This window comes from Myotis nattereri (genome assembly GCF_964212035.1).
Source record: "Myotis nattereri genome assembly, chromosome: X".
In the NCBI taxonomy this organism is placed as follows: Eukaryota; Metazoa; Chordata; class Mammalia; order Chiroptera; family Vespertilionidae; genus Myotis; species Myotis nattereri.
In genome coordinates this window covers 125,097,888-125,125,170 of record NC_138078.1, presented here as the reverse complement: position 1 = coordinate 125,125,170, position 27,283 = coordinate 125,097,888, and the positions used below count along the sequence as shown (strand labels likewise).

The following is a 27,283-nucleotide window of genomic DNA, read 5'->3' as shown; positions in this document are numbered from 1 at the left end:
ACATTTAAAACCTTTTAAACATTTTTTGGCATTTTAAAACATTTTTAAAATTTCTATATTTTACTACAACACTGGACCACCTGTTCCTACTGCCTACTTGTACCCCCTGGGCCTACTTGAGTCCAATCCTATTGATGTACCACTTTACCTTACAATGGAATTATGCTGGGCCTGCCCAACCTTATGACTGGTTAAGTCTGACAGAACCCAACTCATGATGGGAAGTTCTGGGAACATGGTCACTTGATATCCCAAGGTCAGATGCTCAATATCTACAAGGACTCAATAGCATGATAGGCGATTCTTTTCAAATGGTATATAGTTCTCTGCTTCCAAATGGCATGTCCTTGCTCCAGAACCCTAAAGGTCTTATTGTACCACTCCTATTTGGACTGTTCAGAGACTCCACCCAGTATTTTTCTTTTCTTTTCTTTTCTTTTCTTTTCTTTTCTTTTCTTTTCTTTTCTTTTCTTTTCTTTTCTTTTCTTTCTTTCTTTTTTTTTTTTTTTTTTTTTTTTTTACCACAGATACCTCTAGTGTCATGGCTCTTTCTGGATCAGATGACCGAAGTGGGAGGATTGCATTATTACAGCTTGTACGTAATACAGAAACCTTCCTAACTTTGAACCCAACTCAAAATTAGTAGCCTTCCATGTCATTCAATAAATGGACCAGTGTAGTATTCCCAAGAGCAGACAACGTTGCTTCTGGACCTAAAGAGGCCTACATTTATACTCTTTCTTTCTGTTTTTAAATGAGAACACTTATTTATAAAATTGTTAGGCGCAAAAATAGAATACTGGGGACTAGCTATGGTTATGGGAAATATTATTCATGCTCTGTTAATTGTGATTGCCTTGTTCTGGTTAAAGTAATGACATTCTAAACTGGCTGGGAGTTGTATGTCCTGGGACCTAAGAGTCAACCTTGGACCTGGGAGTCAACCTTGTGGTCCATTCTCATTCAAGAACTGCCTATTATCATGGAAAGTTTAGCAACCTTGTTGCCCAAACAATGCAGCCCTACCCCAGCCTGCATAACCTAATTCTCCATGTCTATAATCCCTACTTCCCCATATAATCCTTGTTCTATCCTATATAGGCAGCTGGTTTATGAGGAGTAGCAGAGCAGATTTTTGTGGATGACTTGCTGCTCTCTCATACTGCCAGCATTATTGGAATGAATGCTCATATGAGATTCAATCCTGTCTCTGCTTAATTGGCTCAAGTAGTGACAGACCCATTGGTTTTCCAGTTTCAAAATTACAGAGGTAGAAGAAATAATTCATACAAGAGATGGGCTGAGGAAATGAGTTATGGAGGCAAACCTCTAGTAGCTTGGGAGTGAGGAAGACAATGATAAAGTGCCTGGTGGGTCAGGGAAGGGGGAAGGGAAAAGGGAAGGGAAGGGAAAGGTGGGGAGGGTGAGCACACTGGGTCCTCCTTCCTAAGGGTTGAGATTTTAGGGGAGGCCCCAGGAGAAGATCTCAATAGAAGGTTCAGCAGTTTTCCAAGTGTGCTCTCCACTGATTGATTGACCAGCATTAGGGCAGAGGGTCCTTATTCAATGAAGCTTGTCTTGAGGTCAGCCCTGGGGTCACTGGTCTGGTTTTGTTGCTTTTCTGGACCTGGAGCTGAAATATAACTGAGGCATAGGTGAAATCTCTGGGGAGGAAAGGTCAGGAGGTCCAAACCGCATGACCAGCGATATGCTACTGGAGAAAAGTTCACCATAGGGGCCAGGTCCTACCCTATAATTGTCCTTTGCTAGGCACCTGGGGCTTTCCATCCTGGTGCCTTTCTGTACCTGGCCCATCATCCTTGCTCTGGTCATGTCTGTCTAACTGCCTACCACATCCTCCCCTCAAGGATCTTTGCTTTGAATTCTTCCAGGGAAAAGGGGCACAGGGTCTCTTCTATAGCTGTTTCCTGTTGAAAGAGGGTGACATTTTTCTTCAGAGCTTAGAGAACCTTGCTCTCTGTCAGAGGGACAATAAGGCCTGGGAGGTAGCCATGATGTCTAGAGGTGGTATTCCCTGAGTATGAGTAGGGCTTGTAACCTGAAGGAGACAAACTTATAAATTTTAATGTTATTGGGGCAAAAGCTAGAACAAGAATTATGACAAATGATCAAGTGGGAGGAAAAAGTTTTAGTTCTCATTAATTCTAAATCAATGGATGGGAGAAAAATGAAACATTAGTTTGGAGGTTGTAATAAAATATTTAAGGACATTAGAAAAATTCAGTATCCAGTTCAATTCATAGGTGAAAAATAAAACTTTGAAGATAACTAATTGAATTAGAAACTAATATTCACAACTGTGTATTATAGTCTGTTGAAACAATTTTCCACCCTAAAATCACCCTCATTTCTATTGAAGAGCCAAAGTAAGACCAATCTATTTACTGCACTAAGTCTAGTTTCAATTTGACCTGGTTATTTGCATAAATATAATAAGAATAGCAATTGATCATAATATGCTTTTAAAAATCTGCTTTGCTGGAATCTCATGATTGAGCTTTAACTAGCCAGTAGGGCAACGAAGCTGAGCCATCTAGTTGCCATCAGGTTTGCCTGCAATACCTGTAGTCTTGGGTGAATTCCTCAAGTTCTTGATGTCCCCAATGATGTCTTCAGGTTCCTTCCTTGCTATCTCTTAGGAAAGCAGCCTTCCTTCCTTAGCTGGAAAGACTACCATGAACTGTGTGACCGATCAAGGTACTAGGCTATTTCTCCTAGGTGCTCTTATTGGCTTCAAAGGGAATTTTCATTCCTTAAGGCTTTCTGGTAACATCCAGAGTCCAGGCATGTCTCTCTCAGACATGAAATTTCAGATAAAGTCTTGGTTAATAAAACCACAATTTGAAACTGATCTTATTGAATTTTTGCAAAGAAACATATTGCCATGACTTACTCATTAAGAATTGCCAAATTCTGGAGGGATAAGTAGGGAGAAAAAATATATAATTTACCAAATTGTTTAAAAAAATCTCCTTATATCTGAAAAACAAGAGGAAAATTCTTGTCCTTTTAACAAAGGAGAAAAGAACCAAATTTTAACTCTGTATTAGCATACTTTTAAAAAAAATACACTTTTATTGATTTCAGAGAGGAAAGGAGAGAGAGAGAGAGAGATAGAGAGAAAGAGAGAGAGAGAAAGAGAGAGAGAGAAACATCAATGATGAGAGAGAATCATGGATTGGCTGTCTCCTGCATGCCTCACACTGGGGATTGAGCCTGAAAGGGCGAGTCGTCGCAGGGCCTATGTGGGCTGGCCGCCGTGCCCCATGAGGCACAGCCTGACCATGCTGCTGGCGGCCTCGGGCACCGACTCCCCAGCCCACCGCGGGGGCCCAGCGCAGGCCGCCACCCGCCCGCTGCCCCTGGACCAGACCCGCGCAGCGGCGGTGGCGGTGGGGCGGGGCGCGTGCCCTCGCCCAAGGAGATGGAGGAGGAGGCTATTGCCGGCACCCCCAGGGACGAGACGGAGGACGTGGACTTCCTGTCTGGGCTGGAACTGGTCGATCTGCTGGACCCCCGGCAACCGGACTGGCCCCTGGAGCCCGGGCTCAGTTCGCCCTGGGGGGGTGGGGGCTAGGACTGCGCCCTCCATCTTGCCCTGGGTCCTCCATTTTTGGGGCAGCTGCCATGTGCTCAGGAGAGTACCTTCTTCCCGGAAGCCCAGGCCCCTGCTGGCCATGCCCGGGATTTCTTTAAACTAACCAATGACAATCAAGGAATGTGCGCGCCATAGAGATGACCACATCCTGTGTAACAAGACATGACTCGCGCCTGGCCAATCGGCGGGGCCCACAGTCCCCTCCCTTGCCCTTACTATAAAACCCACAATCCCATCAGGCCTCGCTCTCTCTGCCACTGGGCTTACCGTTGCATTGGTGAGTGTGGTCGGGGAGCCAAACTAGTTCAAAATGAAGGACTCTTTGCTTTTGCATTGGACTCACTGGCTCCCTGGTGGGCTTTTTGGGAACCTTGAAATCTGGGCACAACAAGCCCACAACCAGGATGGAACTCTAGCCAAGACTAGGACTCTAAACCCACTGGTGAGGAAATCTTCTTGATGATATAGGTATTTGGTATATTGTCTATCTGGGAACATGGAGGGACACTACAAATAATGTTGGAGGGCTTGATCTAGTCCCTTTTGACCCTCCTCTTCCCAGTCCTCTGTTTTATTTGTTTTTTCATATTAAAGGAAAAAGTCCATTACTCCAGGGCTCATAAGCCCTCTAGCACACAGGGAGGTGTAGGCACCAGAAGCATGCTGTACCTCCCTCCTAGGCTTTCCTACAATTCTAGTAAGGACTAGGACCCCCTCTAGCCACCACAAGTCTAAGGCTAGTTTCTTAAAATTCAAACTCTGGGAAGTTTGTCAAACTTATTTGACCAAAAGTTTATATTTATATAAAAGACACAATTTTAACAGACTGGAAAAGGACTAAATAAATCCCATATTAAAGGGGGTGACGTATTTCTTCAGGGCCAAGAAAACCTTGTGCCGTGTCAGAGGGACGATGAGGCCTGGGCATGGAAGAAGGTGGCAATGGTGTCTAGAAGTGGTATTCCCTGTTGTGCGAGCAGGGCTTGTAACCTGGTGGAGAGAAACTGTACAACAAGAATTATGACAAGTGGTCCAGTGAAAGGAAAAGCATCTTCTTGGATCACAATGGCATGAAATTAGAATGAACTACAGCAAAAACACTCCACTCAAAAACATTCAAACATTCAAACACATGGAGGCTAGATAGCATGTTATGAAACAACTAGAGGCCTGATGCACGACATTTGTGCAAGAGTAAACCTTCCTTCCCCTGACTGCCAGCACCAGCTTCCATCTGGCACCCAGGCTGCTTCCTTCCGGCTGCTGATAGGCACCCAGGACCCAGGCTTCACTCTGGCCCTGGATTCATCTGGAAGGATGTCCGGTCTAATTAGCATATTACCCTTTTATTGTTATAGATGAATGGATTACCAATGAGATCAAGGAAGAAATAAAAAAACTTCCTGGAAACAAATGAAATAAACACACAACAACCCAAAATCTCTGGGGCACAGCAAAAGCAGTTCTGAGAGGCAAGTTCATAGCACTACTACAGGCCTACCTTAAAAAATAAGAAACACTTTTTTAAAAAAAAATATTTTATTGATTTTTTACAGAGAGGAAGAGAGAAGGATAGAGAGCTAGAAATATCCATGAGAGAGAAACATCGATCAGCTGCCTCCTGCATCCCCCCCCCCCTACCACTGGGGATGTGCCCGCAACCAAGGTACATGCCCTTGACTGGAATCGAACCTGGGACCTTTCAGTCCGCAGGCCAACGCTCTATCCATTGAGCCAAACTGGCCAGGGCAAGAAACACTTTTAATAAGCTATCTAACCCTAAAACTTAAAGAATTAGAAAGAGCCCTAGCTGGTTTAGCTCAGTGGATAAAGCATCGGCCTGCGGACTGAAAGGTCCCAGGTTCGATTCCGGTCAAGGGCATGTACCTTGGTTGCGGGCACATCCCCAGTGGGAGGTGTGCAGGAGGCAGCTGACTGATGTTTCTCTCTCATCGATGTTTCTACCTCTATCCCTTTCCCTTCCTCTCTGTAAAAAAAAATCAATAAAATATATTAAAAAAAAAAGAATTAGAAAGACAACACTAAGAAAAGCCCAGAGTAAGTAGAAGGAAGGAAATAATAAAGATCAGAGCAGAAATAAATGACATAGAGACTAAGAAAAAATACAAAAGAGCAATAAAACCAAGAGCTGGTTCTTTTTCTTAAAAAAAATATTTTTTATTGATTTCAGAGAGGAAGGGAGAGAAAGATCAATGATGAGAGAGAATCACTGATTGCCTGCCTCCTGCATGCCCCCTGCTGGGGATTGAGCCCACAACCCAGGCATGTGCCCCTAACCAGAATCAAGCCAAGGACCCTTCAGCCCGAAGGCTGAAGGCCGAAGGCCAACACTCTGTCCACGTACCCAAACTGGCCAGGGTGAGAGCTGGCTCTTTGAAAAGATAAACAAATATCCAGAGATTTGCCTTTGCCTGCAGGCTGATTGTTATCCTCAATCTCGTAATGAGCCTCAAACTCCACAGAGTGAGGTGAAAGGTTTTCTAACCAGGTGTGACAATTACTTTCCCCCATGCAAAAGCTGCTTGGATGGTAAATGTCTGCCTGAGACAGGTGTCCTCTGCAGTATGGGGGAATAACTCAGCACAGGAAACCGTGGTGGCTGCCTTCTGAGCTCTAACCCAGAGCCCTCAAACTGGTTTCTGTTCACACAGCTCTAATCCACTCTGCCCTCCCTCTGCCAGAGCCCAAGGTGAGTGGCTGCACACAAAATTTTGTGCGTTGGCCCTTTAAGAGGGTGCCAGCATTTCCAGCCACCTCTCCCTGGCAGACAGCAACCCTGCTGCTTTTCACAGCCAGATGTTATGTGGGCACCTTTCTCAGTTCTGATGCTTTGGATTAGAGAACCCAACTTGGTGTTTAGACCCCAGAGTTCTCAGTGGGAACCCCCCACATCTGATATATCCCTCTGGAACTTCAGCTGCTGCCTGTGGGAGCCCGGCCAGCCCTCTCATGACTTCATACTTCCTACCAGTCTTATGCGGTCTCCACTTTATGTCCTTGGTTATAAGGGTTCTCTACAGCTAGTCTTCAGTTGATTATTCAAGACTAGAGGCCCAGTACACAAATTTGTGCATGGGTGGGGTCCTTTGGCCTGGCCGACCATTGAGGCCGACGGCGGGGAAGGATGGCAGCTGCGGGGGAGGGACCATGGGAGGTTGGCCAGCTGGCTGGGGGGGTGGGGAGTAGGGACTGTGTGAGATTGGCCAGCAGGGGGAGGAATCATGAGAGGTTGGCCGGCTGGCCAGGGGGAGAGACCGTGGGAGGTTGGCTGTGGGAGCACACTGGCCACCAGGGGGCAGCTCCTGAATCGAGCGTCTGCCCCCTGGTGGTCAGTGCGCATCATAGCAACCAGTTAACCAGTTGTTCAGTCATTTGGTAGTTGGATTGTTCAGTCACTTAGGCTTTTATATATATAGACTAGTGTGTGTGTGTGTGTGTGTGGGGGGGGTTCCCTCTGCCCAGCCTGCACCCTCTCCAATTGGGAACCCCTAGGGGGATATCCCTGTGGGATCGGGCCTAAACCGGCAGTCGGACATCCCCCTCACAATATGGGACTGCTGGCTCCTAACCGTTCACCTGCCTGCCTATCTGATCACCCCTAACTGCCTCTGCCTGCTTGCCTGATTGCCCCTAACTGCCCTCCCCTGCCGGCCTGATCTCGCCCCCAACTACCCTCCCCTTCCGGCCTGGTTGCCCCCAACTGCCCTCCCCTGCAGGACTGATCTCAACCCCAATGGCCCTCCCCTGCCAGCCTGACCTCACCTCCAATGGCTCTCCCCTGCTGGCCTGGTCTCACCCCTAACTGCTCTCCCCTGCCGGCCTGATCTTACCCTCAACTCCCCTCCCCTGCCTGCCTGATCTCACCCCAATGGCCCTCCCCTGCTGGCCAATTTGGTTCTGATTGGTCAGTTTCTATGCCAGTCAGTGTCAAAAGCTCTGCCTCCTAGGCAGCCATTGGCTCCTCACAGTTCATGCAGCTTTCATTCTGATTGGTTAGTTTCTATGCCAGTTGGCCTCTCCGGGCCTATCTCTGGGCCTGATCAGAGAGGTGGGGCTGATCAGCAGCCCCCACAGAGGCCGGAGGGAAAGAGGCGTGGCTGCTGGAGAAGCCTGGAGAGAAAGAGAGAGGCAATGGCTGATCAATAGCTGCCACAGAGGCTGTGGATCAGACCCTGCCTCTCTCTCCAGGCCTGATCCACAACCCCTTGGCAGTCAGTGCTGGGTGGCTGCGCCCACAGCAGAGACTGCAGAACAGACTTCCCGTGTTTGGTCGAGCCTTCGGTCAGTCGTTCTGGACCCTGGGTTTTTATATATTAAGATGGTTTCTCTATATTTTAGTTGTAATTAAAGTTTGGTCCTGGGAGAGTGTCTGTAGCTTCCACTTAATCTGTCACCATTTTGGAATCCAGTAAACTTTTTGAGAAACATTTTACTTCTGAATGGAACCTGTTTTTTATTTTCCTTCCTGATGGTATGAAAACAATATATTTGCCCAAATCTGTAGCCAGCTACCACCTACCACCTACCAGAGGCTGTGTTAATCTACTCTGGTAAAGATACCACATTCAGCTCAGTAAATATAATTGGGGCTATTACTGGGTAGGTGCAAGACTGATTAAATAGGTATATGATGGGGACCATGACTCTTGTATCATTTAATGTTTTGAGGTTGACACTAATCTTTATTATCCCCCTTCTAGGGCTGTGATATTGTTTCATTTTATTTACTATCTTTGCCACTGGAGGTTTTTTTTTTTTTGGGGGGGAGAGGAGTTTCAGGGGCTTCCATGGGGCCTTTTCTATTACAATAACTCTTACTCTATAGATCAAGGAACTGGTATAAGGATTCTGCTAATTGCTAATATATTAATTCCAATTATTCATCTGGGAGCTATGGAGATGATTACTGGACCTACTGTGAAACAGATATAAGCCAATTCTCCTCATTTTCTTATTACCTGACCCCCATAAATCTCTCTCTTACAGGGCAGCCATAATTGAGCTCCTTGGTATCAGTGTCTGCTTACTTTCTGATTCCAATAGGCCTCAAAAGTTTTGTGTATTCCCCTTTCCCCAGCTATTTGAGTGAATAGTCATAGATCCTTTTGGAGAAGGAATGGGGAAATAACTACTGGCTATAATTTCCATATTGTTGTATGGTCCTTCCTCATGAGAACCTGGCCTCTCTTTCATTTTATGGGTTCTGGGGTCTGAGAACTGATTTAGTCCTGGAAATTGGAAAAGTGTTGTGTCTTTCTTTTTTTCTTTTTAAACATTAAGCCTCTGTCAAAACTGTGTTTCTTATTTTAGGGTACTGGATTGAAGGACAAGATGATACAAGTAAAGAAAATTTACAAGAAAATTCTTGACAAAACTTTTTCAGTTAAGGGTAACATTCAAACTTGATTTAAAACATAACAAGAGAAACAAAATTGCAAACAAAAATGTTTATGGATTTTTTTCCAAGCATAAAAGAAATAGTGTTTAAGCAGTAGGGCTCATTTGATAACTATCAGGAAGTAATGAGTGTAATCCACTTGGAAAAATCGTTAATGTACAATAACAAGCCCAAATTATGGATTGCAGTAGTTTAATCATCACTGTCATTTTTCTTACTTCCAAAATAAAGCCTTGATTAAACCATTCATGCCCTATATTACTCATATCTTTCCTTCAGAGACTGAAGAACTATATACAACAAATGAATTTATTTTTACCACAGGGATAACATATTGGACTTCTCTGCTAATGTTACTTGAAAACCTTCCATGTCAAAACAATTTGACAGCAAATATAAACAATTCAATAAATGTGCAATGATCTTTCATTACAGTCCATTAAAGATGCATGTTAATTCATGCTGCTAACCTTAGGATAACAGTGCTTAGAATCCAAATAGGAATGAGTTGAGGTGACTTTGAAAGTAATGTTGGATTTCTCAGTTTAATTATAATCCCATTACAATTGGTAAGTTCATTTCATAGGCTTAATCATGAATTAATTATTGAGTCACAGGAGTTAATGAAACTTTTTCCTGTTGTGATGTCCATTGTCAACAATAAACATCTCAAAACTGCCAAGGAAATCATTGTTATTGCACAATACATGAGGACCTGGAACTTTTCCAAAAGCTTAAAAAAAATAAAAACAAAGAGTGGAATTACATGTTACATTTTTCTGACACTTGCAAATACCATATGATTAATAAAAGCATGTCAATTCCCTGGACTGAACCAGCAATCAACATGTACCCAGAATGCACACAAGTAATAATGCAGTAAAATGAAATAGTCTTCATTGCCTGTGGGTCACTTCCAGTCAAAGGTTGAAGTTCAAAGTCTGAATGATCAAAGTGTTCATTTTCTCAGTAGGACTATCCTGCCAGGAGGATGATAACAGCGGCATCAACAAGTATCGTCATGATACCACCATTTTGTTTTCCTTTTATTCTTGTTACATGTTTGAACTTAAAAAGAATGATCTGGTGGTCGTGTCATTTCTTTGCAGCTGGAAAGCAGGTGAATATCACTAAGACAAACTGACTGGACTGAGAGCACTGGGGACCAGTCTTTTGTTAGAATGAATAAACAGATATGACCATTGCTGTAGACATGAGGATATACAAAGATATTTTCACCAGGAAACATGACCTGAGGAGAGTCAAAAGGACATTGACTACTAAACATGCAAAAGAAGTTTACATTTCCCCCTTCATATAAGGTACTTGGTGCACATTCCATGTTTACAATCCACTGTGTAATTGCTATTTTCATTTAAAGTCATCCTGGGAGGTGGATCATTTTGCAAATCCAACAGTTCTTTCTGAAGTCATTTCTGCATTGACACTATGATGAACCCCTCCCAAATGGGGTTGTGATTTTCCATTAGGCAGTTGACCTCTGTCTTAAACTGTTTGGGCTGCTAAAACAAAACACCAGAGACTGCGGGGCTTGTAAAAAATAAACATTTATTTCTCACAGTTTTGGAGGCTGGGAAGTCCAAGATCAAGGTGATGGCAGATTTGCTGTCTGGTGAGAACTTGCTTCATGGTTCATAAGAGGCCATCTTTTTGCTGTAACTTCACATGACAGAAGGGGTGAGGGAGCTCTCTTGGCTTCTTATTTTTAAAAATATGTTTTTATAAATTTCAAAGAGGAAGGGAGAGGGAGAAAGAGATAGAAACATCAATGATGAGAGGGAATCATTGATCTGCTGCCTTCTGCATGCCCCCTACTGGGGATCAAGCCCACAACCTGGGCATGTGCCCTGACCAGGCTTTTTAAATACACATGATTCCCATTTGGGGATACTAGAATACACTGACAAGGAAAAAGGTAGTCATTTTATTTTTTCTGTTATCCAGGAATTGTGCAAATGTTTGTAGGTGCTTGTAAAGCTCAATCTTCTGAATATGTAGAGCAAATGAACCAAACTCCTTGGCTAAGACTCAGCAGTCTACCAGGTTAAAATGACTTAGAGCCTTATTAAAAATTAAAGTGATTCCCTCTGAACTTAATTAATTAATTTAGTTTAGCAGGTCTATGAATTTGGGTCTGAGACCATGTACTGTGCCTGATTTCATTGAATCCTCTTGTAATCATGTTCAGTACTTAAAAGGGCTTCTCTCTTCTCTAGAAACATTGAGACTTAAGGTCATAGTACCTGGAAGTACCTGCCTTAGGAAGTCTGCCACCCCTATCAACTGGGAAACTTCATTTACATAAAGGTATTCTGGAGAAAAGACAGCTGTCACCCACAGAGTTGAAAGGGACACTTCCAAGTTCTGCTGATCACCCATACAGCTACCAAAATAAAGGAGAAATTTAGCTCGATTCATGCTTTACATGTGAAGTCAGCTTCACAGGAGAGTTGCACTGTGATTCCCACAAAGGATTTTTATAGAGTAATGAATATTGAAACTGAAGTCAACTAAAAAGAGATCCTATAAAATTGATTACTGTTCTCATAGGCTGCATGGCAGTCCTACTCATGGCAGTGGTTATTCCAATTATGTTAAGAGTCACATTTTTCAAGAAAACAAACATTGTTACTATACTTTTCTTTCTGTTCTTCAACCACATATTTCTGATCTGCTCTGAATTATGCTCCTGTCATGGACATGATCTGGATTTATAAATACAGTAATCTGATCATTTGCAGAGTACAAGTGGGACCATCTTTATTAGTAATTTTTATTATAACAAAGTAAAAGTAGTAAGTATGTGTCTATGTACTCAAGCTCTAAATTTAACACAGAAATGTTTTGTTAACCGGTTTGATTGAAAGGTTTATGTAGAAAGGAGGAACACTTAATTACTACACACAGAGAAAGCTGGCATCTACAGATAGAAGCTGCAAAAGACAGGTTTGGTATCACTAGATTATCATGGGGAGTCAAGTTCTCTCCAGTCACAGTATAGATGGATAAACAAAGATGGTTGACTGTTATTTATAGAGATTTAGTTGACTGTTATAATAATATAAGTATTAACTTAGACCAATGTGAAAAATGGCCCCTAGGATGGGTTTGTCCTTAAGACTTAAAACACTAGAGCCACGTATATTAAATACTGGGACTTTCATGTGTATTCTTTAACTGGTACCTTCTAATAGGACTTTGATTCCAGCCCTAGCTGGTGTGGCTCAGTTGGTTTGAGCATCATCCTGTGGCCCAAAGGACCACAGGTTTGATTCCCAGTCAGGGCACATAACCAGACTGGGGGTACCATCCCTAGTTGGGGCGCATGCAGGAGGCAACCCATCCATGTTTCTTTCGCATGTTGATGTTTTGCTCTCCCTTCCTCTTTCTCTAAAATCAATTAAAAAAGACTTTGATTCCAGATGATGGATATGGATAGCTTTGTATTTCACATCTGAAAAGAATATGTGGAAAGATGAACAATTACTGAAGTGCTTAAGTTATCATTTAAATGAGATGTTACTTATATAATCAATGGAACCTCAGGAGAAATTTATTTGCTTTAATGGAAAACTCTTTTTAAAAAAAAAAAATCCTCACCCAAGTATATTCTCTCCATTAATTTTTTTTCTTTAGGGAGAGCAGAGGGGAGGGAAGAGGGGGAGGGAGAGAGAAATAATGATAGGAGAGAGAGAAACATCAATGTGAGAGACACATTGATTGGTTGCCTCCCGCATGTGCCCTGGACTGGGGCTGGGGATCAAGCCTGCAATCAAAGCTTGACCAGGTATTGAATCTGCAATCCTTCAGTGCTCAAGCTGATCCTCTAACCACCGACCATGGCTTAAAAGAAAACTCTTAATTAAAATTTTAAATGATCAATCTTCTTAGGCTTGTATTGGGAAAGACTGCATAAGAAAGTACAAAATAAAATTCAATAGTTAATCATTTGAAAGCACAACTAATAAAACCATCACAACAATTTGTAAAATTGATGTATAACTAAAAAAGGTTGTTTGTTGCAAATCAAGAATCTGATTTAACTGTTCATCATAAGTATGATATATTCATAGGTTATTTCCCCAAGGTAAATAATATCCTGACTTTCTAAAAATTCAGGAATTCTGTTATTCTATCACAATTTGGATAATTGTTTTGCTTTGTATTTTACTATGGATTTGCTACAGTTATTTATTTATTTATTTATTTATTTATTTATTTATTTATCCTCACCTGGGGATATTTTTCCCATTGCTTTTCAGAGAAAGTGAAAGGGGGAAGGAGGAGAGAGAAACATCAATTTGAGAGAGACACATTGATTGGTTGCCTCCCACATGACTGAGGCTAGAGATCTAACCTGCAATCCAGGTACATGCCACTGACTGGGAATCAAACCCGTTACTGTTCAGTGCATGGGCCGATTCACTAACCACTGAGAAACACTGGCCAGGGCTAGATTTGCTGGATTTTTTAAAAATTTTCTTTAATTAAAATTATTTTTTTATTGATTTCAGAGAGAGGAAGGGAGAGGGAGAAAGGGATAGATACATCAATGAGAGAGAATCATTGATCAGCTGCCTCCTGCATGCCCTCTACTGGGGATTGAGCACAAAACCCTGGGCAAGTGCCCTGACCCGGAATCTAACCATGACTTCCTGGTTCATGGGTTGATGCTTAATCACTGAGCCATTCCAACCGGGCTGGACTTAAATGGCTACAACTTTCCCAGAGAAAGGGAAAAAAAGCAATAAGGATCATTTAAAAAATCTAATGTTACTATTTTATATTAAAACAGGGAGGAGATTGTAAGGACAAATACAAATTTAAAATAAGCTTAATTCTCCCTGTTGAAAATAAGGTATAAGATTTCCCTCCTCTCCTTTTCCTCAAAGCACTTACTTTAGAAAACTTGTAATTGTTAAGTACTTTCTCATCTCTTTGAAATGTATATAAATTCTCTGAAGATGATATAGGCCTTTTGTCAGCTTTGTTACCCAGGAATGTATTTTTTTAAGAACCTGAGGGCCATCTCTTTGAGATGCAAACATCAAGGGAGATTGCACCCCTATCTCCTAGTTTCTGTGGCAGGGTAGGAGTAGGCACCTTGCTTCCAGTTGCAAAACTACTACCTATCATAAAGATATGAGAAGTTCGTTTTTTATTTTTATATAGCTAATTAGCTAACAAAGATGATCACCACAATAACCAGGTAAAGTTAGGATTAACTATGTGTGAAAAATGGTGCTGTCAAGTCCTCTTTCTTAAGAAGTCTTGGCCATCATTTTGTCCTGAGAACATGTATATCATGTAAAAAGGGTGAGATTCTGTTCTGTCTTCGAAATCTTTTAGTAGGTTACCTGTGATGCAAATCACATCCTGGTTTAAGGCTTATTCAATAATAGAAAGTGTTTTCTTTCTTTACTACCATTGTGGAAAGGATTTATGTGTTTGGAGAGAATTTCTTTTTCAATTATATCTCTCCAATTTAGGCAAAATAATGGCCCTTGAAGATGTCCATAGCCTACTGCCTGGGACCTGTCAATGTTACCTTATATGGCAAAAAGGACTTTGCAGATGTGATTAAGGGGATGAACCTTGAGATGGGAGATTATCCTGAATTATCTAGGTGGGCCCACTTTAATCACAACAGTTCTTAAAATGGACGAGAAAATCTTTATTTTTTAAATTTTTTTTAATTTTTTAAAAATTAAATCTTTATTGTTCAGATTATTACATTTGTTCCTCTTTTTCCCCCCATAACTCCCCTCCTCCCAGTTCCCACCCCACCCTCCGCCCTCACTCCCCCACCCACTGTCCTCATCCATAGGTGCATGATTTTTGTCCAGTCTCTTCCCGCATCTCCCACACCCCTTTCCCCACCAAGAATAGTCAGTCCATTCCCTTTCTATGTCCCTGATTCTATTATAATCACCAGTTCATTCTGTTCATCAGATTATTTATTCACTTGATTCTTAGATTCACTTGTTGATAAATGCATGTTTGTTGTTCATAATTTGTATCTTTACCAATTTCTTCTTCTTCCTCTTCTTAAAGGTTACCTTTCAGCATTTCATATAATACTGGTTTGGTGGTGATGAACTCCTTTAGCTTTTCCTTATCTGTGAAGCTCTTTATCTGACCTTCAATTCTGAATGATAGCTTTGCTGGATAAAGTAATCTTGGTTGTAGGTTCTTGCTATTCATCACTTTGAATATTTCTTGCCACTCCCTTCTGGCCTGCAAAGTTTCTGTTGAGAAATGAGCTGACAGTCGTATGGGTATTCCCTTGTAGGTAATTGAGTTTCTTTCTCTTGCTACTTTTAAGATTCTCTCTTTGTCTTTTGCTCTTGGCATTTTAATTATGATGTGTCTTGGTGTGGTCCTCTTTGGATTCCTTTTGTTTGGGGTTCTCTGCGCTTCCTGGACCTGTAAGTCTATTTTTTTCACCAGGTGGGGGAAGTTTTCTGTCATTATTTCTTCAAATAGGTTTTCAATATCTTGCTCTCTCTCATCTTCTGGCACCCCTATAATTCTGATGTTGGTACGCTTGAAGCTGTCCCAGAGGCTCCTTACACTATTTTCGTATTCTTTTTTCATTTTGCTTTTCCAGTTGGGTGTTTTTTGCTTCCTCACATTTCAAATCTTTGACTTGACTCTTGTGCTCCTCTGGTCTGCTGTTGGGTGTCTGTATAATATTCTTTATTTCAGTCAGTGTATGCTTAATTTCTAGTTGGTTCTTTATCACAACATCGAGGGTCTCATTAGATTTCTTGAGGATCTCACTACATTTATCGGCAGTTTCTAGAAAATTATTGAAAGACCTTAAAATTGCAGTTTTTAGCTCTATATCCTCCATTTCTGTCATGTTTCTTTGTCTCGGCATTTTTTATGCTTTCTTGGTGCACCCCCTTGTGGTCTTTGTGCGCAATCTTGTTGTAGTTAAGCCTTGATTGTTGTAGGTAATACTAGGGGGGATTTGCCCTCCAGGCCAAGTGGCTGTGAGAATCAGCTGTGTCTGCAGTGAGAGAACTTCTGTCCTCTAGGGAGGTGCTAATCTAGCCTCTGCCTGAGGCTATCCAGTAAATGGCTCTGTGCAGGGCTTGGGCGGGGCGGGTCCCTGGGGATCTACAGGGCAGTCGGAGCAAGCAGTAATGGCTGCTCTCAGTTCTGTCCCTAGGGGCTCTGCCTCACAGAGTCCCAGCAACCGCTGCAAACCTCGGAGAGAAAGCTGCCCTCGAGTTCTGACCGATGCCAGACAGTCCCGCTTCTCCCGTTTGAGTCTGGGTCCTTAGAGACTCGCCTGGATCTGGAGCTCAGAGTCTGAAACTCCCTCCCGATTGAAAACGACAACCACGCCCTCCGCCGCCAGCCTTCTCCGCGCGCACTCTGCACCTTAGTATTTCACTTCAGCACTGCGCCCCCTCTGAGTCGGGGTATGATATTCTCTTTCCTCCTAGTTGTAGAATTTCCACTCAGCCAGCCTTCCTGTGGTTCTGGATGATGTCCATTCCGTCTTTTAGTTGTATTTTTGATTGGTTGTTCGAGGCAGCAATCTCCGGCGTTAACCTATGCCGCCATCTTGGTTTCTCCCTGAGAAAATCTTAAGAGTGGGTCACATGTGATGTAAGGACTCAACCTGCTGTCTGTTGCTAGTTTTGAAGATGGTGAAATGGGGCTAAAAGCCAAGGAATGTAGGTGCCTTAGTCCATTGAAGCTGTTGTATCAAAATATCACAGATTGGGTAGTTTACAAACAATATAATTTTTTTTCTTCACAGTTCTAAATGCTGGAAAGTCCAAAAATAAGGTGCCAACATGGTTGGGTAAATATTCTCCTCCTGGTTCATAGTCTGTGCCTTCAGGCTATGTCCTCACTGTGCTGGAAAGTGCTAGGGATCTCTGGAGCCTCCTTTATAAAACACTGCCCTCATGACTGAAACATCTTTTTTTTTTTTATTGATTTTTTACAGAGAGGAAGGGAGAGAGATAGAGAGTTAGAAACATTGATGAGAGAAAAACATCGATCAGCTGCCTCCTGCACATCTCCTACTGGGGATGTGCCCGCAACCCAGGTACATGCCCTTGACCGGAATCGAACCTGGGACCCTTCAGTCCACAAGCCGATGCTCTATCCACTGAGCCAAACCGGTTTCAGCGAAACATCTTTCAATGACCCCACTTCCTAATTACAACATTTTTGGAAGTAGTACTTCAAAAGATGAATTTGAGGAGGGAGGCACAAACATTCAGACCATAGCAGCAGATGGCCCTTAGAAATTTGAAAAAGCACAGAAGTGGATTCTCCCTTAGAGTCTCTAGTAAGGAGCACAGCTCTGCTGATACCTTGATTTTAGCCCAATGAGAACTGTGCTGAATTTCTAACCACCAGAACTATAAAATAGCAAATCTTTGTTTTGTTTGAAGCCACTAAAATTGTAGCAATCTGTTCATGCAACAATAAAAAACTAAGAGCAAGGTAGTCCCCAAGAGCTAAGAACAATTCTAAAGTTGGTTTTAAACTGTTAGCTGCATCTCTCCCAGGAGCTAAAGGATGGGTGCATTGGTCAGAAGAGTGGCAAACACCAGTGGCTACTACAGTCAGTCTGCCTATTTCTGGGATGCAGTATAAGGAAACCTATGTTTATGGTTTGGTGTTTTTTTTTGTTTGTTTGTTTTTTAAATAACCATGCTTTTATTAATTGTATTATATAACTGATGTTTAAATTTTTTAAAAGTATTACATATGTCTCCTTTTTCCCATCTACCCCTCCCTGGCCACTCCCACCCCATAGGACAAGCCCTCACCCGTCACCCCCTTCCCATGTGTGTCCATTAGTTATGCTTACATGCATGCATACAAGTCCTTTGGTTGATCTCTAACCGCCGCCCCTCCCTCCCACCTTCCCTCTGAGGTTTGACGGTCTGTTCAGTGTTTCTCTGTCTCTGGATCTATTTTTGTTCATCAGTTTATGTTGTTCATTATATTCCACAAATGAGTGAGATCATGTGATATATTATTATTATCATTAATAGTGGCCCGGTGCATGAAATTTGTGCACATTAAAAGGGGATTAATTAGAGGAAATATATTCTCAGAATTAGAATTACTGGGTCATAAAGCAATTCCACTTAAAAAATTTTGAGGAGCAAAAGACTAATTTATTAATTTCTTCTTGATTCTTTTTTTTTTTAAATATATTTTATTGAGTTTTTACAGAGAGGAAAGGAGAGAGATAGAGAGTTAGAAACATCGATGAGAGAGAAACATCGACCAGCTGCCTCCCGCACACTCCCCACTGGGGACGTGCCTGCAACCAAGGTACATGCCCTTGACCGGAATCAAACCCAGGACCCTTCAGTCCGCAGGCCGACGCTCTATCCACTGAGCCAAACCAGTTTCGGCTTGATTCTTTTTTAAAATATGTTTTTATTGATTTCAGAGAGGAAGGGAGGGAGAGATAGAAACATCAATGATGAGAGAGAATCACTAATTGGCTGCCTCCTGTATGCCGCTCACTGGGGATCTAGCCCACAACCCAGACATGTGCCTTTGGCTTTGATCGAACCTGGAACCCTTCAGTTTGCAGGCCACCGAGCCAAACCAGCTAGGACTCATTGATTCTTTGGATTGGGATATTTATTGTCATCAATATGTATCTTCTGAACTTGTCATTATTTCCTGAAGATAAATTTCTAAAGCAACCTTGTGGAAGGACTTTAAGTATGATATAAAAGGTATGTATCATAAAAGGAAAGATTGGTATATTTAATTATAGACAAAATTTAAAACTTGTGTATAGTATTTGTTAAAAAATAAAATTTTAAAGTGAATACTAACTAGGAAAGTTATTTTAAAATATATATCAAAAGGTTAGTATCCTTAATACCTAGAGAGCCTTTATTTGTTACATGATGTAGATGACATAATTAAAAGTAGAGTAAGCTGATAGGAGGGTTGAGATTCAAAATAGTGGCAGAGTAGGAGGATGCTGCATGGACATGCTCCCAGGAACAAGCTGGAATTACAACTGAAATATGGAAAGTCTTCCTGAATAATCAATGGAGAACTCACAGGAGAGAACCCTGATACCCAAGGACCGATGGTGGAGACCACATAGATACTGGTAGGAGGGGTGGAGGCACGAAAGGGCTGGCCAGGCACCCACGGCAACTCTAGTCCTGGAGAGTTATCTCAGCTGTGTGTGGGGGGGTGCCACTGAGAACTCTGGGATCTAATCCCAAAGCTGGGTTCCTCAGCAGAGAGCACCAAACTGAGGAGGCTACCCATATATCATCTAGCTGTGAAAAGCAGTGGGATGCTGTCTGCCAGGAAGTGGCAGCTGAAAGTTAGGGCACACTCTTAAAGGGGCAATGCACAAAAATTCCCCGTGGAGCCACCCACCTTGTGCTCTGGCAGAGGGAGGGTGAAGTGGACTGGAGCTGTGAGAGCAGAACCCAGGACTGAGGACTCAGGGGATAGAGCTCAGAAGGCAGACACTCCAAGTTTTCTGGGCTGAGTCATTCCCTCACACAGAGGAGGACATCTTTCCCACATAGACATCTGCCTTGCCTGGGGGGAAGGCAGTCGACACACGCTATTGGAAAACACCTTGCCCTGCAGACACTTAAGAGATTAAAAGTAACAATTAGCCTCCAGGCAGAAACAACTGCCCCACCCTGTTGAAAAACTCTTGTCACACCTGTGGATGATTGCCTGGGGGGCAATTCAAGTCAGAATCCTATTAGTCGCCGAAACCGGTTTGGCTCAGTGGATAGAGCGTCGGCCTGCGGACTGAGAGGTCCCAGGTTCGATTCCGGTCAAGGGCATGTACCTGGGTTGCGGGCATATCCCCAGTGGGAGATGTGCAGGAGGCAGCTGATCGATGTTTTTCTCTCATCGATGTTTCTAACTCTCTATCTCTCTCCCTTCCTCTCTGTGGAAAATCAATAAAATATATTAAAAAAAAAAAGAATCCTATTAGTCTGTAGACAGAGGCAGTCTCTGGAGGCTTTGAGTCTTTGCCTGATCCAATTAGAAACAGCCTTTAACACTGTCCTGCACTAGAGGCTGAGAGGTGTAGAGGATCTACCTAAAACATAGTCACAAACCCAAACAGAGAACCAAAAGGAGGAAACAAAGAAACAACCCCCAAATGAAAGAACTAGAGAATTCTCTAGAAGAAGAGAAAAATGAAAGGGAGATAAGAAATTTATCTGAAACAGAGTTTGGAGTAATGATGTTAAAAATGCTCAACAAATACCTTAATCAATAATGAAAGAAAAAAAATGTTCAACAGTATGAACAAATATATAGTAACTATGAAAAAAGAAGAGTCTGAGATCAAGCATGACATAACACAAATAAAGAACACATTGGAAGGAATAGACAGCAGATTAGGGGAAGCTGAGGATTGAATCAGTGAATTAGAAGACAGAGTTGAAAATACCACTCAATTAGAGAGCCAAAAAGAAAAAACAATTAAAAAAACAATTAAAAAAACAGGAAAACAGCTTAAGGGAGATTGGGACAAGGTGAAACGTAACAATATTAGAATAGTAGGTGTGCCAGAAGAGGCAGAAAGGGAGAAAGGAATAAAGAAGGTGTTTGAAGAAATAATGGTAGAAAACTTCCCTAACCTGGTAAAGGAAGAAGTCACACAATTTCAGGAGGCACAGAGAACCCCAAACAAGAAGAACTCAAACAGACTCATGCCCAGACACATCATAATTAAAAAGCCAAAAATTAAAGACAAAGAGATAATCTTAAAGGCAGCAAGAGAAAAGAAAACTGTTACCTACAAAGGAGTTCCCATAAGGCTGACACCTGATTTCTCACCAGAAACTCTACAGGCCAGAAGGGAATGGCATGAAGTACTCATGGTAATGGAAAGCAAGGATCTGAGACCAAGATTACTGTATCCAGCAAGGCTATCATTCAAAATAGATGGTCAAATAAAGAGCTTTCCAGACAAAAAAAAAGGCTATAGGAGTTCATCACCACCAAGCCAGTATTACAAGAAAATCTAAAGGGATTGCTGAGAAGAAGAAACAGAGAGAAACCTAGCCATACAGAATTAAAATGGCTATAAATAAGTACCTCTCAATAATAACCCTAAATATAAATGGATTAAATGCTCCAATCAAAAGGCAAAGCGTAGCTGAATGACTACAAAAACATGACCCAACTATATGCTGTCTACAAGAGACCCACCTCAAAACAATAGACACACACAGGATGAGAGTGAAGGGATGGGAAAAAAATTTTCATGCAAATGGAAAAAAAAAAAGTTGGAGTAGCAGTACTCACATCCGACAAAATAGACTTTGAAAGCTTCATGCTAAGCAAAATAAGCAAATCAAAGAAAGAGAAATATCATATGATCTCACTCATTTGTGGAATATAATGAACAACATAAACTGATGAACAAAAACAAAGCGGGGGGGGGGGTATTCTAGAATATGATAGAAGTAATCCTGTTATTTTCAGATTTTTAATATTTCCTACAACTTTTGTGCTAACATACTAGGTTAGTACAGTTTTGATAATATTATTATACTTAAAATCCTTTTATTTCTGAAATATTAATGTTTATTGCATGTGATATTATATGTAAAATCATTTTTCTTTAATAATTGGTGTCTATTGCATGCAACATTATCATATTTAAAATCACTTTTCTTGATATATTAATGTTTATTGCATGTAACATTACTATATTTAAGATCATTTTTCTTGAAATATTAAGGTTCCTTGCATGTAACATTATTATATTTAAAATCGTTTTTCTTGAAATGAAAAAAAAGAAAGTAGAGTAAGCCAACTTCGGCTCCTAACCATGAAGGATTATGTCATATGGATTTGTACTCCCAATATAAACAACTAGAAAACTGGAAAAAGTATATATGAAACAATTCTTTCCAGACATTGAGACAACAGGCAATGTAGGACTTTGATCCTCAAAGGAAGAACCCCATGCCATTTAGATTTTTGCCCTAAAGCAAATTCAGTACTATGACACCAGGAGGGATGACTTAATTGGATGCTGCTTTGAAAAAAAAATCTCTAAAAGATATTTTCAGGAGTAATTGGGGAAATCTTAATATGGAATAAAAATTAGATGGCATTAGTGATTTATTATTAATTTTCTTAGTTGTGATAATAGACCTTTGGTTATGTTGAAAATTTACCTTAATTTTAGGAAAGGCATGCTGAAGTGTTTGGGGAGAAGTAATATGATGTTTGCAACTTACTTTCATAATTTATTTTTTTTAAATGCAGCCACTGCACCTATGTATAATTCAATTTTTTTTAGTATATTCACAGAATTGTACAAACATTACCAAATCAATTTGACATTTTCTTCACTGTCCCCCAAATCCCCTCATACCTTCTCAACCCCAGCCAGTCCTAGGCAACTATTGTTATACTTTCTGTCTTTACAGGTTTGCCTAGTCCAGTGGTCGGAAAACTCATTAGTCAACAGAGCCAAATATCGACAGTACAACGATTGAAATTTCTTTTGAGAGCCAAATTTTTTAAACTTAAACTATATAGGTAGGTACATTGTTATCAACTTAATTAGCATACTCCTAAGCTGGCCTTTGCTAAAAATGTCCTCAATCTAATTGAGGTACGTTCGCTGAGGTCGACCCCTTCCAACTCTCCCATCCACACTGGTATACTAGTTTCAGATAGACGAGTGTGGATGGGAGAGTTGAAAAGGGTGGACCTCAACGAATGTACCTCAAAACAATGTACCTCCCCTATGCTGCGTATCCCGCGGCCCAACCGACCGACACCCCCCACCTCTTCTAACTCCACTTCTTCAAAATAGACTCGCCCAGGCCAGAAACCAACTTCTGTGCATGGGCCACCAAGTTTCAATCGCACTGTACGTGCGCGCCCGCACATGGTATTTTGTGGAAGAGCCACACTCAAGGGGCCAAAGAGCCGCATGTGGCTCGCGAGCCGTGGTTTGCCGACCACTGGCCTAGTCTGAACAGTCCATATAAATAGAATCACACAATATAAGATCTTTTTGTGACTGGCTTCTTTCACTTAGCATGTTTTCAAGGTTTATTCATGATGTAACATGTTTCATTCTTATGACTGAATAATATTCTGTTGCTGTTGAAACATTTTATTTATCCATTCATCAAACAATGGACATTTGGGTTGTTTTCACTTTGGGGGCTATTACAAATAATGCTGCTATGAGCATTTGTGTACAAGTTCCTATGTGGACACAGTTTCATTTCTCTTGGAGTAGAATTGGTGGGTCATAAGGTAAGTATGCTTAACATTTTGAGGCTCTGCAAAACTGTTTTCCACAGCAGCTGCACTATTTGACATTTCCATCAGCAATGTATGAAGGTTGTGATTTCTTCACATCATCACGAACACTAGTTATTATCTGACATTTTGATTATAGCCATCCTAGTAGATGTGAAGTGGAATCTCACTGTGGTTTTGATTTGCATTTCCCTGAAGGCTAATGATATTGGATATATTTTCTTATGCTTACTAGCTATTTGTATATCTTCATTGGAGCAATGTCTATTCAGATAATTTTCCCACTTTAACTATTTCACAGAAAAGGAAGTATGTGTGACCAATCAATATATAAAAAAACTGCTCAACCTTGTTAGTAGTAATAGAAAAGTAGACTTCACACCCATGAAAACAACAAGATTTAAAAGTCTGAGCTACCAAGTGTTACCTATGATATGGAGCAATGGGAAATCATACCCTGATTGTGGGAATGTAAATTTATATAATCATTTTGGAAAACAATGTGTTGGACATCCTGGTGAGGTTAAGGACTAGTAGTAGGAGTAATTTAACAAGCAAGGTGAAAGAAAAATGGTAGGTTGTGGTTAGAAAAATGTAGTGTTCGAATTCACTATTTAGGAGGCAGAGAAATTTGTATGATGACAAAAGTACAAGATGTGACCTTACAAGTATTTGGGTAATGTGGAGGAGTGTTCATTGAAGATAATGAGGCATGTCAGTCTGGGTCTAATCAGGACAGAAAAATCAAAGAGGGATTTGAACAGAAAAAATTTAACATAAAGAATTCTTAATGATAATGGGATTGGAGTAATGAGGGATTGGCTAGTAATAAGTAAAGGGAACTCTAAAAGGATCTAGAAATAGCATATATACTATCTAATAGCAGGCAATATAAAAATAATATATTATAGCCATTCCCTTAGAGCTGTGATACTCCATGTCTCCACCCATAGTCGAGATCCAGGCCTTGTTAGAGAAGTTGCTATGGTGCTGAGTCAGTGGATCTCCCTGGACACCCACCCTCTTGAACTTGCTGAAAATGTGCCTCTCTAAGGTGCTGGTGCCTGTTATAGGGGAGGTGTCTCACCAGAGACACTCACTACAGAACCACCCAAAGGTGGTGCCCAGGGAAGCTTCTATCCACTGTGCATTGAGGAAGCCAATGACACAAAAGGTGAGCATCAGGAAAGCTGTGAGCTTGGCAGGAGCCTGTGCAGTGAACACACAGGAAATAAAAAAGCCCTTTTTCCTGCAATGTCTTCCTACCACTGTCTACTGATAAAACTTCATGTCATGCCAACTGGCAAATTAAAAAATATTTAAAGGACTCAGATCCATTTTCACAGGTTCAGGTGGTCAAGGACCTAATAGTTCTAATCTTGGATTATTGTTCTTGTGGATCTTGTGGATGACTCAGGTATTGGCAGAAATAAAGTTATTTCTTCAAGTGTGACCTTGGTCTACCTGTACCAGAATCAAGTGGGGCACTTTAATAATACAGATTCCTTTGTCCCATTGCAGATCCTTTGAACTAGGGTATTGGGGAGTATGGCCCCCAAATCTTTTTAACATGTGTCCCAGTAGATTTAAAATTTTAAAAATCAATTATGAATATTTCAAACACATAAAAATAAGGAAAATAGTATAATAGATTCTAGTGTAACTAGCAACCAGTTTTAAGAAATGTTGACATTTACCTAAGTTCTTACAGATCTTTGTATATATACTAGAGGCCCGGTGCACAAAAATTTGTGCACTCGGGGGTGAGTGGGGTCCCTCAGCCCGGCCTGTGCCCTCTCGCAGTCTGGGACTCCTCAGGAGATAACGACCTGCTGGCTTAGGCCTGCTCCCGGGTGGCAGAGGGCAGGCCCAATCCCTAGGTGCAGCCCCTGGTCGGGCTCAGAGCAGGGCCGATTGGGGAGGTTGTGGCGCCACCCCCTGTCATGCACAGATCAGGGCCCATCAGGGGGTTGGGGCGCTGCCCCCTGTCACGCACAGAGCAGGGCCCATCAGGCGGTTGGGGTGCCGCCCTCTATCACCCACAGAGCAGGGCCGATCAGGGGGTTGGGGTGCTGCCACTGTCACACTCAGGGCAGGGCCAATGGGGAGGTTATGGCTCTACCCCATCACACACAGAGAAGGGACCATGTGGGGGGGGGGTTGGGGCGCCACACCCTGTCACACACAGAGCCGCAGGGCGATCAGGGGGTTTGGGTGCTGCCCCCTGTCACACTGATCCCGGTGCCGGGAGGCCTCGCGGCTCTGCTGATCCTGGTGCTGGGAGGCATATTACCCTTTTACTATATAGGATAGAGGCCTGGTGCATGGGTGGGGGCCAGCTGGTTTGCCCTGAAGGGTGTCCTGGATCAGGGTGGGGGTCCCCACTGGGGTGCCTGGCCAGCCTGGGTGAGGGGATGATGGCTGTTTGCAGTTGGTCACACACCCTTCAGTGTGGGGGTCCCCACTGGGGTGCCTGGCCAGTCTGGGTGAGGGGCTGAGGGCTGTTTTCAGGCTGGCGGGTGACTGAAGCTCCCAACTGCTCCTTTTTTCTTTTTTTTTATTCTGGGCCAGCTTTAGCTCTGGCTCCAGCTCTGAGGCCTCTGCTGCTGAAAGCAGGTATCTGGTTTGTTTGGGTTCTATAATCGAAACACTGTATCAACTCCAGCTCTAAGATCCCAGCGGGCTGAAAGCAGGTTTCTGGGGTTTTGTTTAGCTTCTATATTTGTAACAATGTTTCAAACTGCAAGCTCAGAGGCCGGCAAGGCAGGCCGGGAACATTGGTTTCCTCCATCACTGAAGCAAGCAAGACTCATGTTAGCTTCAAGCTGCCTGGCTGCCGGCCACCATCTTGACTGGCAGTTAATTTGCATATCTCGCTGATTAGCCAATGTTTCTCTTTTATTAGATAGGATACTAGTAGCCCATTGCATGATATCGTGTGCAGTAGGCTGCCCACTGCTTCCGGGGGAGCTGGCGGGAACTGCAACGCTCCGCTGGGAGCCGTGCTGCTTCCACGGGAGCTGTGCGGCTTCTGTGGGGAGTGGTAGCGAGCCGCTGGCACCCACAGGAGCCAGGACGGAGCCACGCCACTTCTGCGGGAGCCGGGAGGGACCCGCGCTGATTCTGCAGGAGGCGGGAGGGAGATGGGCCTGCTGTCTCCTCTCCAGGCCTGCGCTCGGCAGTGGAGGCTGTGGGCAGGCCCCCCTGTCCCTATCTGTGTTCGCTTCTGCTCTGGGGGGCCAGCCCGAGCCGGGGTATGGCAGCTCACCAGCCCCCTGTCTCTGTCTTCGTCTCCACTCTGGGCCTCACCTGCTTGCGCACCTCCTCCTGTTTGGTCATGACCCGTTTTGCATATTTCCTCTCTCTCTCTCTCTCTCTCTCTCTCTCTCTATATATATATATATATATATATATATATATATATATATATATGCCTAAGCTACCAGAACGACTGGAACGACCAGTCTCTATCATGCGCACTGACCACTGGGGGCAGACGCTCAATGCAGGAGCTGCCTCCTGGTGGTCAGTGTGTACCCACAGCCAACCTCCCCCGGCCAGCCAAACTCCCGTGGTCCCTCGCTGGGATGGGAAATCAGGGGTGGGTGGTGGCAGATGCAGCCCCTTTCCCAGGGGGGCCGAGGGCCAGTTCCCTCTTGGGGCCAGCAGCCAACCTCCCATGCCCTGTCCTTCCTCCTGGCTGGCAGGCCCCGATTGGCCCTCTGCCTGCCCGCCACAGTGGTGGCGCTGCAGCAAGGGAAGGAGGAGGGGGGAGGCAGGGAACCGAATGGTGGCAGGGCGCCGATAATGGTAGTTTCGGCATCTGGAGTCCATTCCTTTTGCGCCTAGCCCAGCAACCATCGCCTCCTCTCTGACCCGGCCCTGATCGGCCTGGCCCCGATGGGCCCTGATTGCTGGCCAGGCCTAGGGAC

The 27,283-nt window shown here is 42.9% G+C and overlaps 1 pseudogene across 1 annotated transcript; it reads right to left on the bottom strand.

Annotated features, from left to right (window-relative positions):
- Nucleotides 1-10,013: 10,013 nt before the first annotated feature.
- Nucleotides 10,014-26,690, bottom strand: LOC308511818 (annotated as a pseudogene). Its single transcript has 5 exons — nt 26,661-26,690; nt 24,439-24,560; nt 11,313-11,442; nt 10,291-10,561; nt 10,014-10,208 (listed from the first exon to the last, which is right to left on the bottom strand). The product of its transcript is annotated as an uncharacterized misc_RNA (transcript).
- Between the last annotated feature and the right edge of the window lie 593 nt (nt 26,691-27,283).